Source organism: Periophthalmus magnuspinnatus, chromosome 21, assembly GCF_009829125.3.
Source record: "Periophthalmus magnuspinnatus isolate fPerMag1 chromosome 21, fPerMag1.2.pri, whole genome shotgun sequence".
Taxonomy (NCBI): domain Eukaryota; kingdom Metazoa; phylum Chordata; class Actinopteri; order Gobiiformes; family Gobiidae; genus Periophthalmus; species Periophthalmus magnuspinnatus.
Genome location: NC_047146.1, coordinates 19,592,208 through 19,605,481, shown reverse-complemented (window position 1 = coordinate 19,605,481; position 13,274 = coordinate 19,592,208).

The following is a 13,274-nucleotide window of genomic DNA, read 5'->3' as shown; positions in this document are numbered from 1 at the left end:
GCGCGAGTCGTGGGATTGAAGCCGGGCCCTGTGGAGACGGCATCGGGGCGATCCGGAGGAGCCCGGGGCGCAGAACTGGAGTGACGCAGTGTGGCGGCCGGAGGAGGCGGGGGACCGGAGGACAGGGGGACCGGAGGACAGGGGGACCGGAGGACAGGCTGACCTACGGCGAATACTATAGTGGACGGCTCTTAAAAGCCGTCCAGCTCGGTGAGTCGGCCGCATGTGGGGTGGGTTTGTAGTGGGCCTATTGTACCCCCAACTGGCAGTTGTCCTGTCCCTTCGCCTGGGTCGGGCTGGTGAAATAGATCATTAGTACACGCTACTGGTGCTGGTCTGTGTCCTCCCCGCAGGGTCCACGTGGTGGTGTAGCCTGGAGGCCCAGGAGTAAGAGGGGGACCCCGCTGCTGTCGTAGGCGCCTGGGTCATAGCGGTTTGACCTGTCCCCGTTGGACATTTTATAGAAACATTGTTGTGGTCTTCCTGAAATTCAACTTTTCCCTGTGGACATTTTATGGTTTTTAATCCTTGTCTGAATAAATGGTTATAAAATTATATTGTGGTTTTAACTCATTGCTCACCCCTGTGGCCTGCCGGAAATTTAGAACGGAGCCCTAGACTCCTTAACTCTAGGTGGCGTTGCTGAATAAAATTAAAAATGGTATAATGGAGTATTGACACCCCACTCGCCTCGGCCGACACATCCCTTTGATATGAGTAGCCATCATTTGTACAGCAAGTCTAAACAGGTAGGGACTGATCAGACAGTCTTGTTTTGTTCTCTATAATAGTTTTACAGAGCTATCACATTATTTGTATAGTGTTTGGATTGCAGCAATAAAACGCTCAAACTGGTGACTGACGGTGTCAAATGGCCTATAAAAATCTACATGTAAAACAAGACTATGAGGTTCATCTGGACTTCAGTTAATTTATTTTAATAGATTCTTTATCCAGACTAACGTTTAGTTTGTTTTCATTCCTGACAGTTTGCACTGCTCACTAGTGATTTTCCTCAGAGTGGTTGTGTGATGTTGTGATGTGTCTGGTCAGCTGATTTAAACAGGTTTTGGTGCTGTCTTTCTATTGGTGGAAGGACAACAACGCCATCTGCAGTCCAACTTCTTCAGGACAGTATCCCTGGTGTGTGAGTAATAAAACATACATCAGGGAAACGGAGGGCTTTCAGTACACGGAAAAATGAACATAGAACAGAATGTGAGAAGGAAACAGTGACAGCATGCACACAAGCAATAAAACACAAAGCAGAACAGGAGCAACTCACATCTGACAATTTTAGAGAGAAAGAACATTCTGGACTGGGGCGGAGCAAACATCATTGGGCCAGAGGACAACAAACATCATCACTGGATTAAGGAGGCAATCGAAACACAGAAACACGCTCACGGGACTATAAACCAGGACGAGGGGGCTTTTTTACTCTCACACACCTGGGATACTGTTTGACTGCAGATGGCGCTGTCGTCCTGCCTCCTCTGTTAGGAAGACAGCGTTAAAACCTGTTTAAATCAGCTGAAAAACAACTAAAAACAAACTAAACCTCATCTTGTTAAAGAGTACTGTTGATTTAAAAAAATTTTTAACAAGGACATTTCAAAGTTATAAAAGTATTTGGAGCATTTTTCTTCCTGGTGTAGCCATTTTCTTCTTGATCGGATAAAAGTGCCTGTAGCTTTTTCCTCATTCATTTGATCCAGGACAGTCTGACATAGTTCAAGATCTATTTGGTCATCCTCGGTTAAACTTGCCTTTTCTATCAATCCCCTAAATTTAGTAACAATTTGCAATTCATTTTCCTTTTTTGCTTTAGATTTTTTCTCTAAAATTAACAAGCCAACTCCCTTATTTCAAATTCCGTCAGTTGTTAAGACTTTCCGTAACAGTTTGTCATAGAAACTCCAGTGTTTTTCATTAAGTTTCTCCATTCTCCATTTGTTCTTCATTGTCGATTATGGTTTTATTGAATTTCCAATAATCTGTATTATACCTTGGCCTCTTGGATGAGATATTTATTTCAATAATTGATTTGTGATCAGAGAATACAGTTGGTGTCATTTCTGTTGTCTCCACATTTTCAGACTACACATATAAAAGCTGTCACATGCACATTTCAGGACTCTCTTCTGTCCTTTCCGGAGAGTCTGTTGCTTCACTGTTCACTTTACCTGTGAAACTCATTAAACCTTCTGGCTTTATGTTTCAGTCTCTTGGTCTTTGACTCTTACACCAGAAAAGAACATTCTTACATTATTCTTATTATTGTGATAATAATTTCTAATGATAATAATGTATTCTTCTTCTTATTGTCTGGGAACAACTGCATATTCCTTTATTCAATGTAACTCTTTTGTTTCCCCAAACCAGAACAATGTGCTGCAAAGATAAACCCGAGTTTCTAGTGTATGCATTTGGGGAATTGAGACACGGCCGTAGATGAGGTAAACCAGTACGAACATTTGAATGTGTATTGGGGAGCGGACACCATTTTCTTCTTTTTGCGTAGGCGCAGTGCTTGATGGGATATAGCAGTGCGCGAAGTGTGCTCGGATACACTCTTCGGCTACGGCCGATCTCCATGGAAACACTGGAAACGCAGGGCACATTTGTATGGTTCATGAAATGGGACAGCACCTGTCGTGCCAGAAGTTATGTAATGCCCTTCGATGCACACTTCGAACGGTGCATTTAAGGGCATTTTGGCGAATTGAGAGAATGCCTACACTTAGTTATTAAGCCTACACCCATATGAACTAGCACCTCTGTTGGAGCACAACATTCTGTAAAAGTTTCTTGCTCCCGTGCATCACTTTTACCTTGTAAATGAGTTGCTGTTTTGTCTCGTGCATAACTTTAAATCAGATGTTGCCTCCAAACAGTTAATTTAGTAGCCTAGTATTTCTGCCAATTGCTTTATACTCTTTCTTTCTGTAACTACTTGAGTAATTTAGATTTAATGTAAAAATGCTTGGTCTACTCATAAGATGAATTAATTTGTTGGGCTAATTCATTCTCTTCAGGATATGTATCTGCGCAGGTGCTCACAGCCCCCACAGAGGACATCAGAACAGGTGTCTACACAGCTGTCACCTGGGCCTACTGGACCAAAGTACAATCTGTCAGTAGGCTATTTACAAGCAAGTTAGTTAGATAATCTTAGTTTAAAAAAAAAAAGGGAAACAGGCCATATTAGAAATCTGACACATTTATTAATTTTGGCCTGGATATTTTAGGCTAGTGGACTTTGAACAGAGGGGGAAATTCAGCAAATTGTCAAAGAGAGTCTGCTGTCCCGACATCGAGACAGGTCGGCCTATGATGCCGCGTCGGTAATAGGAGTAAAACTGAGTAAACAGAGTAAAAGTAGTAAAGTACTGTACTTTTAGGTATCTGTACTTTACTTAAGTAAAGTTTAAAGTAGATTTTTTTTTTTTTTTAGAATTTTTTTTTCCCCTCCCCGAACCGCCACCTTAACGTGGTGGAGGGGTTTGAGCACCCGAATGATCCTGGGAGCTATGTTGTCGGGGGCTTCATGCCCCTGGTAGGGTCACCCATGGCAAACAGGTCCTGGGAGACGGGTCTGACTAAGAGCGGTTCAGAAGCCCAGCATGGAAAGTAAAAGATCAAGGCCGGTTACGTCGCCCGGACTGGCGTTACCGGGGCCCCACCCTGGAGCCAGGCCTGGGGTGGGTGCTCGGCAGCGAGCGCCTGGTGGCCGGGCCTTTCCCCACGGGGCCCGGTCGGGCCCAGCCCGAAGAAACGACGTGGGGCCGTCCTCCCGTGGACCCACCACCTGCGGGAGGAGCCATGAGGGGCGGGTGCGGAGAGATCCGGGTAGCAGTCGAAGGCGGGGACCTCGACGACCGGATCTCCGGACATGGAGACTAGCTCTGGGGACATGGAATGTCACCTCGCTGGGGGGGAAGGAGCCTGAGCTTGTGCGGGAGGTTGAGCGTTACCGGCTAGATATAGTCGGCCTCACCTCCACGCACAGCTTGGGCTCTGGAACCCAACTTCTTGAGAGGGGTTGGACTCTCCATTTCTCTGGCGTTGCCCGCGGGGAGCGGCGGCGAGCTGGTGTGGGCTTGCTCATTGCCCCACAGCTCAGCCGCTGCGTGTTGGGGTTCACTCCGGTGAACGAGAGGGTCGCGTCCCTGCGCCTTCGGGTCGGGGACAGGTCTCTCACTGTTGTGTCGGCCTACGGGCCAAACAGCAGTGCAGAGTACCCGGCCTTCTTGGAGTCCCTGGGAGGGGTACTAGACAGTGCACCAACCGGGGACTCCGTTGTTCTCCTGGGGGACTTCAACGCCCATGTGGGTAACGACAGTGACACTTGGAGGGGCGTGATTGGGAGGAACGGCCTCCCCGATCTGAACCCGAGCGGTGTTTTGTTATTGGACTTCTGTGCTAGTCACAGCTTGTCCATAACAAACACCATGTTCGAGCACAAGGGTGTCCATCGGTGCACATGGCACCAGGACACTCTAGGTCGGAGGTCGATGATCGACTTTGTTGTCGTGTCATCTGACCTCCGACCGCGTGTCTTGGACACTCGGGTGAAGAGAGGGGCTGAGCTGTCAACTGATCACCACCTGGTGGTGAGTTGGATCCGCTGGCGGAGGAGGAAGCCGGACAGACCTGGCAGGCCCAAGCGTATTGTGAGGGTCTGCTGGGAACGTCTGGCGGAGCCCTCTGTCAGGGGGGTCTTCAACTCCCACCTCCGGGAGAGCTTCTCCCTGATCCCGGGGGAGGTTGGAGACATGGACTCCGAGTGGGCCATGTTCTCCACCTCTATTGTTGATGCGGCTGCTCGTAGCTGTGGTCGTAAGGTCTGTGGTGCTTGTCGCGGCGGCAATCCCCGAACCCGGTGGTGGACACCGGAAGTAAGGGATGCAGTCAAGCTGAAGAAGGAGTCCTATCGAGCCTTGTTGGCTCGTGGGACTCCTGAGGCAGCTGATGAGTACCGGCGGGCCAAGCGTGCCGCGGCTCGGGCAGTCACAGAGGCAAAAACTCGGGGTTGGGAGGAGTTCGGGGAGGCCATGGAGGAGGACTATCGGACGGCCTCAAAGAGATTCTGGCAAACCGTCCGACGCCTCAGGAGGGGAAAGCAGTGCTTCACCAACACTGTTTACAGTGCGGGTGGAGAGCTGCTGACCTCGACTGGGGATGTTGTCGGGCGGTGGAAGGAATACTTTGAGGATCTCCTCAATCCCACTGTCACGTCTTCCGAGGAGGAAGCAGAAACTGGGGACCCAGGGGCGGACTCGTCCATCACCCTGGCTGAAGTCACTGAGGTGGTTGGCAAGCTCCTCGGTGGCAAGGCTCCGGGGGTGGATGAGATCCGTCCTGAGTACCTCAAGTCTCTGGATGTTGTGGGACTGTCTTGGCTGACACGTCTCTGCAACATCGCGTGGCGGTCGGGGACAGTACCTGTGGAATGGCAGACCGGGGTGGTGGTCCCTCTGTATAAGAAGGGGGACCGGAGGGTGTGTTCCAATTACAGGGGAATCACACTCCTCAGCCTTCCCGGTAAGGTCTATTCCAGGGTGCTGGAGAGGAGAATCCGACCGATAGTCGAACCTCGGATTCAGGAGGAGCAGTGTGGTTTTCGCCCTGGTCGTGGAACACTGGACCAGCTCTATACTCTCCATCGGGTCCTCGAGGGTTCATGGGAGTATGCCCAACCAGTCCACATGTGTTTTGTGGATCTGGAGAAGGCATTCGACCGTGTCCCTCGTGGTGTCCTTTGGGGGGTGCTCTGGGAGTATGGGGTCCGGGGCTCTTTGCTAAGGGCTGTCCGGTCCCTGTATGACCGGAGCAGGAGCTGTGTTCGCATTGCCGGCAGTAAGTCAGACCTGTTCCCAGTGCATGTTGGACTCCGCCAGGGCTGCCCTTTGTCACCGGTTCTGTTCATTATATTTATGGACAGAATTTCTAGGCGCAGCCAGGGGCCGGAGGGGGCCTGGTTTGGGAACCACAGGATTTCATCTCTGCTGTTTGCAGATGATGTTGTCCTGATGGCTTCTTCGAGCCAGGACCTGCAGCAGGCACTGGGGCGGTTTGCAGCCGAGTGTGAAGCGGCTGGGATGAGAATCAGCTCCTCCAAATCCGAGGCCATGGTTCTCGACCGGAAAAAGGTGGTTTGCTCTCTCCGGGTGGGTGGTGAGTCTCTGCCCCAAGTGGAGGAGTTCAAGTATCTCGGGGTCTTGTTCACGAGTGAGGGAAGGATGGAGCGTGAGATTGACAGGCGGATCGGTGCAGCGTCTGCAGTGATGCGGTCGCTGTATCGGTCCGTTGTGGTAAAGAAGGAGCTGAGCCGGAAGGCGAAGCTCTCTATTTACCGGTCAATCTACGTTCCTACCCTCACCTATGGTCATGAGCTTTGGGTAATGACCGAAAGGACAAGATCGCGGATACAAGCGGCTGAAATGGGCTTCCTCCGCAGAGTGGCCGGGCGCACCCTTAGGGATAGGGTGAGGAGCTCGGTCACACGGGAGGAGCTCGGAGTAGAGCCGCTGCTCCTACACGTTGAGAGGAACCAGCTGAGGTGGCTCGGGCATCTGCTCAGGATGCCTCCTGGACGCCTCCCTAGGGAGGTGTTCTGGGCATGTCCCACCGGGAGGAGGCCCCGGGGAAGACCCAGGACACGCTGGAGGGACTATGTCTCTCGGCTGTCCTGGGAACGCCTTGGGGTCCCACTGGAGGAGCTGGAGGACGTGTCCGGGGTGAGGGAAGTCTGGGAGTCCCTGCTTAGACTGCTGCCCCCGCGACCCGGCCCCGGATAAGCGGAAGAAAATGGATGGATGGATGGAATTTTTTTTTTACTTCACTTTATTTGAGAGCAGTATCTGTACTTTCTATTCTATTACATTGAACTGGGCTGAAAAGTAAAAGTATTCTTATTGTTGTGAGATGTGTGTGCAGCTCCTGTGCTTGAGTTCAGTGTGGTGCGTGAGCGTGAGTGAGAGGTGACGTGCACGTGCAGTGCAGTACAGATAATAAAGCCACAAACTCTTGAGCAACAGACTGGGGTGGTCTTTGAGCTCGCACCACACTTGAAACAACTTTGAGGTTAAGAACAGAGAGTTAAGAACAGGGGGGTGTGGTCGAGCTGTCCACGGAGTAACACGTGAGTTTGTGAGCTCCTGCTAATACCAAATAAAATTGTTATTTTTCGCGCACTGAGTCACAAATTTAGTACATTTTTTCTCATTGAACATCAAGGCAGCTTAAGTCGACTACAGAATGTTTTATGGGGCTTTGGACGTAGTTTATGTTCTGGGGTTTTTGGGGGGAGGGATCCCATCTCAGCTCTTTATTGTTTCTGTATTTTCTTTATTTGGTTTAAATGGCTGTCACCACTTTAAATCCTAATATGGCTAGGGCTGGTGCACCTCTCAGATTTGTTAGTAGGAATATCAGAGGCATGGGCAATCCTGTTAAGAGGTCTAGGGCAGGGGTGTCCAAACTTTTTGCAATGAGGGCCAGATTTGGTGAGGTGAAAAAGTGCAGGGGCCAAACATTCACCCTGATCATTCTTTGAACCATTAATATTAAATGCACATGAACTATTTTATTTTATTTTTTTACTTTTTATTGCAACTGGCTTTCACATTTCAAAAACAAAATGAATTATACACAGATTATAACTATGAAAAAGTGAAACATTTAATCTGTGGTTTTGATTATCACAATAAAATTAATTCACTGAGATTTTCAAATGTATTCACCAAACAAACTGAGACTGGACTGAAACTGAGATCTGGACTGTAGTAAATAGGCCAGGTCTGGCTCAAAGACGGTGGTTTGGATGCGCAAAACGTCACGCGGGTGAGTCAGTCTTGTCCTCGCACGGTTCTTGTTAAAGTTCATAACCGAGAACTAAACAAACTCAGCATTTTCTTAGCAAATGTTCGAATTTCTTTAAACCTGTTGTCTTTATCCAATTGCCGTTAAAAGTCAGCAAGAGCGCGACCTCGGAGCACGGCCCGGATCTGCTGCCATCCTTGGTGAAATATAATATTGCTTGTAAATGTGTATTTTACGTTGGTCAACAGTGCAACGGGCCACACATAGTTATTTTTATTCCAGAGGCTTTGAGTATGCCTGGTCTAGGGTATTTTCACACTTGAAATGTCTAAAATCTTCTATAGTGTTTTTACAGGAGACCCATGTTCGAAATAAGGATCATCACAGGTTATACTGTTTTTGGGTGAGTGAAGTCTTTCACTTAGACTTTAACTTGAAGGTGAGAGGAGTTGCCATTTTAATTAATAAAAATGTACAGTTTTTGTCTACAAATGTTATAGCTGATAGGAATGGCAGGTTCATAATAGTTGCGGGTACCTTGATGCAGAAACAGGTCCTATTGGTAAATGTATATGTCCCAAATTGATGATGATGTTGGGTTTGCTAATGGATTATTGAGCAGCCTTCCATTCTTGAATACTCATTCTATCATTTTTGGAGGTGATCTAAATTGTGTTTTTGACCCAACTCTAGATCAATCAAATCCCCATACCTTGACACTATCTGCTATAATCACAAGTACTCTCTGATTTCATGACACATAATGGTCTGGTTGACTCTTGGAGATCCCGTAACCCTTCTGATAAGAAATATTCATTCTTTTCTCAGATACATCACTTTTACTCTAGGATTGATTATTTCTTTATTGACAGAGCCTTAAATACATTTGTAGTTTCTTCAGACTACTCGAGCATAACAATATCTGATCATGCACCATTACTATTAGATTTTCAGTTTACATCCCAGATGCGATGTCCACCTTGGTGGAGATTTAACTCTAATTTAATTTGACTGTAAAAAGTACTTGGCCTACTTATAAGTTGAATTCATTTTTGGGCTAATCCATTCTCAGTTTAGCAGCTGTAATGCACAGTGGAGTGGCCTCTGTACATGTACTGTTACCATGGCTACATATACTGTTAACTTGGCTACTTGTACTGTTAGCTATCAGTGGATGAACGCACGTGGCTCACTTTGGGAGAGGGCTGTGACCCCGTGACTTACAGCACTAACCCTCTTATCCATTCACTCTGGTACTACTAGTCCTGATTTACGTTTATTGGCACGCTATTAACTGCTCCATCCCGCCCACCTGTCAGACTGTCAGTCAGGCCGTATCTGAGGGGGATACATACAGTCCTGATCATATTTATTCCATTTTGGGGCATGCATCTGCGCCACTGTCATCTGGGCCTACTGGAGCAAAGTGCAGTAGTCTGGATGAAAGTGGTCAGACAGGCTAGCAGCAGTCTTAGTTTGATAAAAATAAAAATAAAATGCTAAATTGCTATAGATCATATTTTACAGGCTGTGGGTTATAGATCACGCAAAGATGCGCAGTGCTGACGTCAGTGCGCACATGCGTGCTGTTGTTGTTGCCAAGTGGGTGTTCCAAGTGCGTGTTTCAAACTTTGCGCATCACTGCAAACTTTACAAACTTTGGCTGCAACAAAAACCTGCATTTGCGAACTTTATTTCATGATTTCTTTGGAAAAGAGACATAACTTTGGGACATGTTCACCCAGACTTCTACTGACCGCCTCCTGACTCAGACTACAGACTTTTGTGAGAAAAAAACGTGAGGTTTGTGACTTTCCATGTTCACGTTAGATCCTTATTGGGTATTAGTCACCTTATTTTATCAAAATGCCATTTTAACAAAACACAGATCTTGCTTACAGTGAATTTATTCAAACAAATGTGCGCCCTTGTGCGTTTATGATTTCCTTTTCATACAAAATGAAAATGATTAGGCTGTGTGTATAGGCCTCAGACAGAGGGTGGTAGTACTCAGTACTCAAATACAGCAGACTAATGTATTTACTCTAGTAACTTTTTAAAGAAATTGTAGTTATTTCACACTACTTTTCTAGCAGCATACTTTTACTCGAGTAATAGCCTATAATTGAAGTAACAGTACTCTTACTTGAGTAAAAGTTTTGTCTACTTTCTCTTCTCACTGTGAGTAAGATTACAAGCTTTTGTTGACAATACTACATTATTTGAACATTTCGTTTCTTGCACTACTACTTCAGATATGATTTCATTTTGCTAATTTTTGTTGTCTGTCATTTGAAAATACCAGATTTTGTGCATTTTTCAATATTTTGTCTTTTTCAAAAAACCTATTAACCATCTGGACTTAACCTTAGACTACCAGAAGACCATATGTTTTCATCTACTGCTTTTTGCATTGTTGCCTTTCAGTGGCTGAGAATACAGTGTTGTACATGGCACTTTTGAGGTCCACACAGTGTGTCAGATACAGAATGTGTATGTTGAAATAGAGATGCACTCACTAATTGGGTATCTCTATGCATAAAAGCATTGTAACATGTCTTCACTCTACAAATATAGGTGACCTTAAAACATGACAACTTCACTGTATTAGTTCAACAGAATTTTTATTGATTTATCTAACTCTTATGTATTACCTTGATCAGAATCACTGTTGATCTAGTACTGCAGACCCTGTTAGTCACTGAGAGGCCAAGTATAAAAAAACAGGGTAAGGCCAACTACCTGTGTATTATTTCACAAGATTCACATGCATTTGGGATTCTTAAATGTATGTAAAGAGCTACTGTAAAGCACTCACTTTAATATGTTATAATAGTAATGAACTTCCCTGGGGTTGGGGCTCGAATGCGAGCACCTGGTGGCCGGGCCTTTGCCCATGGGGCCCGGCCGGGCTCAGCCCGAAAGGACGACGTGGGTCCACCCTCCTGTGGGCTCACCACCCGCAGAGGGTTTCATAGGGGTTGGGTGCGTAGAGGACTGGGCAGCGGTCGAAGATGGGTGTCAAGACGACCCGGTCCACAGACACAGCATCTGGCTGTAGCGACGTGGAATGTCACCTCACTGGGGGGGAAGAAGCCTGAGCTCATGCAGGAGGTTGAGAGGTACCGGCTAGATATAGTTGGGCTCACCTCCACGCACAGTTTGGGCTCTGGTACCCAACTCCTTGAGAGGGGTTGGACCCTCCACTTCTCTGGCATTGCCCATTGGGGAGAGGCGGCAAGCTGGTGTGGGCTTGCTTATTACCCCACAGCTCAGCCATCACGTGTTGGAGTTCACCCCGGTGAACAAGAGGGTGGAGTCCCTGCACCTTTGGGTTGGAGACAGGTCTCTCATGTTGTGTTGGCCTATGGGGCAAACAGCAGTGTAGAGTACCCCGCCTTCGTGGAGTCCCTGGGACCGAAAAAGTAAGATTGCAGATACAAGCGGCCAAAATGAGTTTACTCTGTAGGGTGGCTGGGCGCTCCCTTAGAGATGAGGTGAGGAGCTCAGTCACACGGGAGGAGCTTGGAGTAGAGCCGCTGCTCCTCCACATCGAGAGAAGCCAGTTGAGGTGGCTCGGGCATCTATTCCGGATGCCTCCTGGACGCCTCCCTATAGAGGTGTTCCAGGAAGAGGCCCTGGGGAAGACCCAGGACACACTGCAGGGACTTCTTTCGGCTGGCCTGGGGACGCCTTAGGATCCTCCCGGAAGAGCTGCGTGGAGAGGGAAGTCTGGGCCTCCCTGCTGAAACTGCTGCCCCCGCGACCTGGCCCCGTATAAAGCGGAAGAAAATGGATGGATGGAGTAATGAACTTCACTGGTTAACAATTGCTGTTGTGCCATGTGCGTTCAGCTTTTGGCATAAATTTGGCTTAAATTTTAGAAACAAACGTGAGAAGCGTTTTGGTCTCTACAGTTTTGTCATTTACACCCCTTTTGTTGTCCGCTGGGTTTGCTGTATTCTTGTACGTGAGCCCTGTTTGCAGCATCAGTGTCTCACACAAATGTTTCTCTCATAAGAGTGTAATTTTCAGATTTGTACATGTAAAATTGCAAATTTGTAAGCGTAAAACGATATTTGATATGTTTTTTGTGTTTTTTTTGGTCTTTAGGGAGTAACCTGTTCACCCTGTCATCCATTACAGTGTTAAATAGTTGAAAATACCAAAGCATTTGTTGTTTATTGTTAGTTGGATAGGTATTTTTCAAAATAAACTGTGCCTGATTTATATCAATAAATAAAAAAAAGGAGAGAGTGGGCTTTAAACCTTCCAAAACAAAACAGTTATTTTTTTTACTATTATTGTTTCTTTATTAACAACCAGTGGTAGAAGAAGTACTCAATTTTGTTACTTAAGTAAGCAAAAAAATACTCATGTAGATTTTTTCATGTGATACTTTTACTTAAGTAAAAGTATTAAAGTACCCCTATAAAATGTAGTTAGAGTAAAAAAAGTATTTTGAGTTCTTATAATGCTTCAAATGTAGGGATTTTGATAAGGATTTGTGCTGAATTTTGTTCAACAGAAACAATGACAGTAATAAAAAAATACTTTTAGTTTTCAGTCCTGTACAAACATGAGGTGGAGTAGAAAGTACAGACACCTGCTTTCAGATGTACATGGCCTTTGTGAGCGGCTTTGACTAAAAGAAGAGGCACCACTGAACAAAAGATGGGAAACATTATCCAGTATAATCAATTATCTAAATTAATTGATTGATTAATAAATTATTAATTACACAATGCTCTGAAGGTTTGTAATTCTTGTTCCATATCATTGACACACATCTGTAAATAACATCACTATTCAAAGCAAATTGTGGTTTATGAATATTTATTAACCAAGTTAAACGGACAGCATATGAATATGAAATATGCAAATGAGTGTGGCTCTAGACTGGGGTCTAAAGATTTAACAATAGGTAAAGTGCCCAAGAGTTATCTAAGCTTATGTGTGGAGTCTAAACTGACCAGTTAAGCCAATCTGTGATGTGAAAGCACAATAAAGCTATGTCAAATGGAATCAAAAAGGCTGTTGTCTACAAAAATGCAAATATTTAAATTGGGAAAAATACCAGCTATAGTGATTTGGATTAAAAACAAAAGATGGGCACAAGAGACCTGGAAGTTTTAACTCCTCAGGTGTTGTCTCTTTGGAATTTTCTTTGTCCTGAGTCTAACCTGATAAAAGAACTCTGTCATTTCTGGTGGAAGGTCGGGATGGAAATGGCGGGGCCTGGTCAGAAGATGGCCAGTGTATTTCCTGTTGAAACCACACACTTTAGTTTGAGTGAGGCTAATCCAATGAGGTGAAGTCATGAGTGCTGACTTGGCTAAAGTTGGAGGATGAGGAGAGTTCTGTGAATTTCCACTCACATGTGCATTATGAACCATTAACCCAGTTTTACACAAATAAAAATAAAGATCTTTTAAGAGACTAATCCA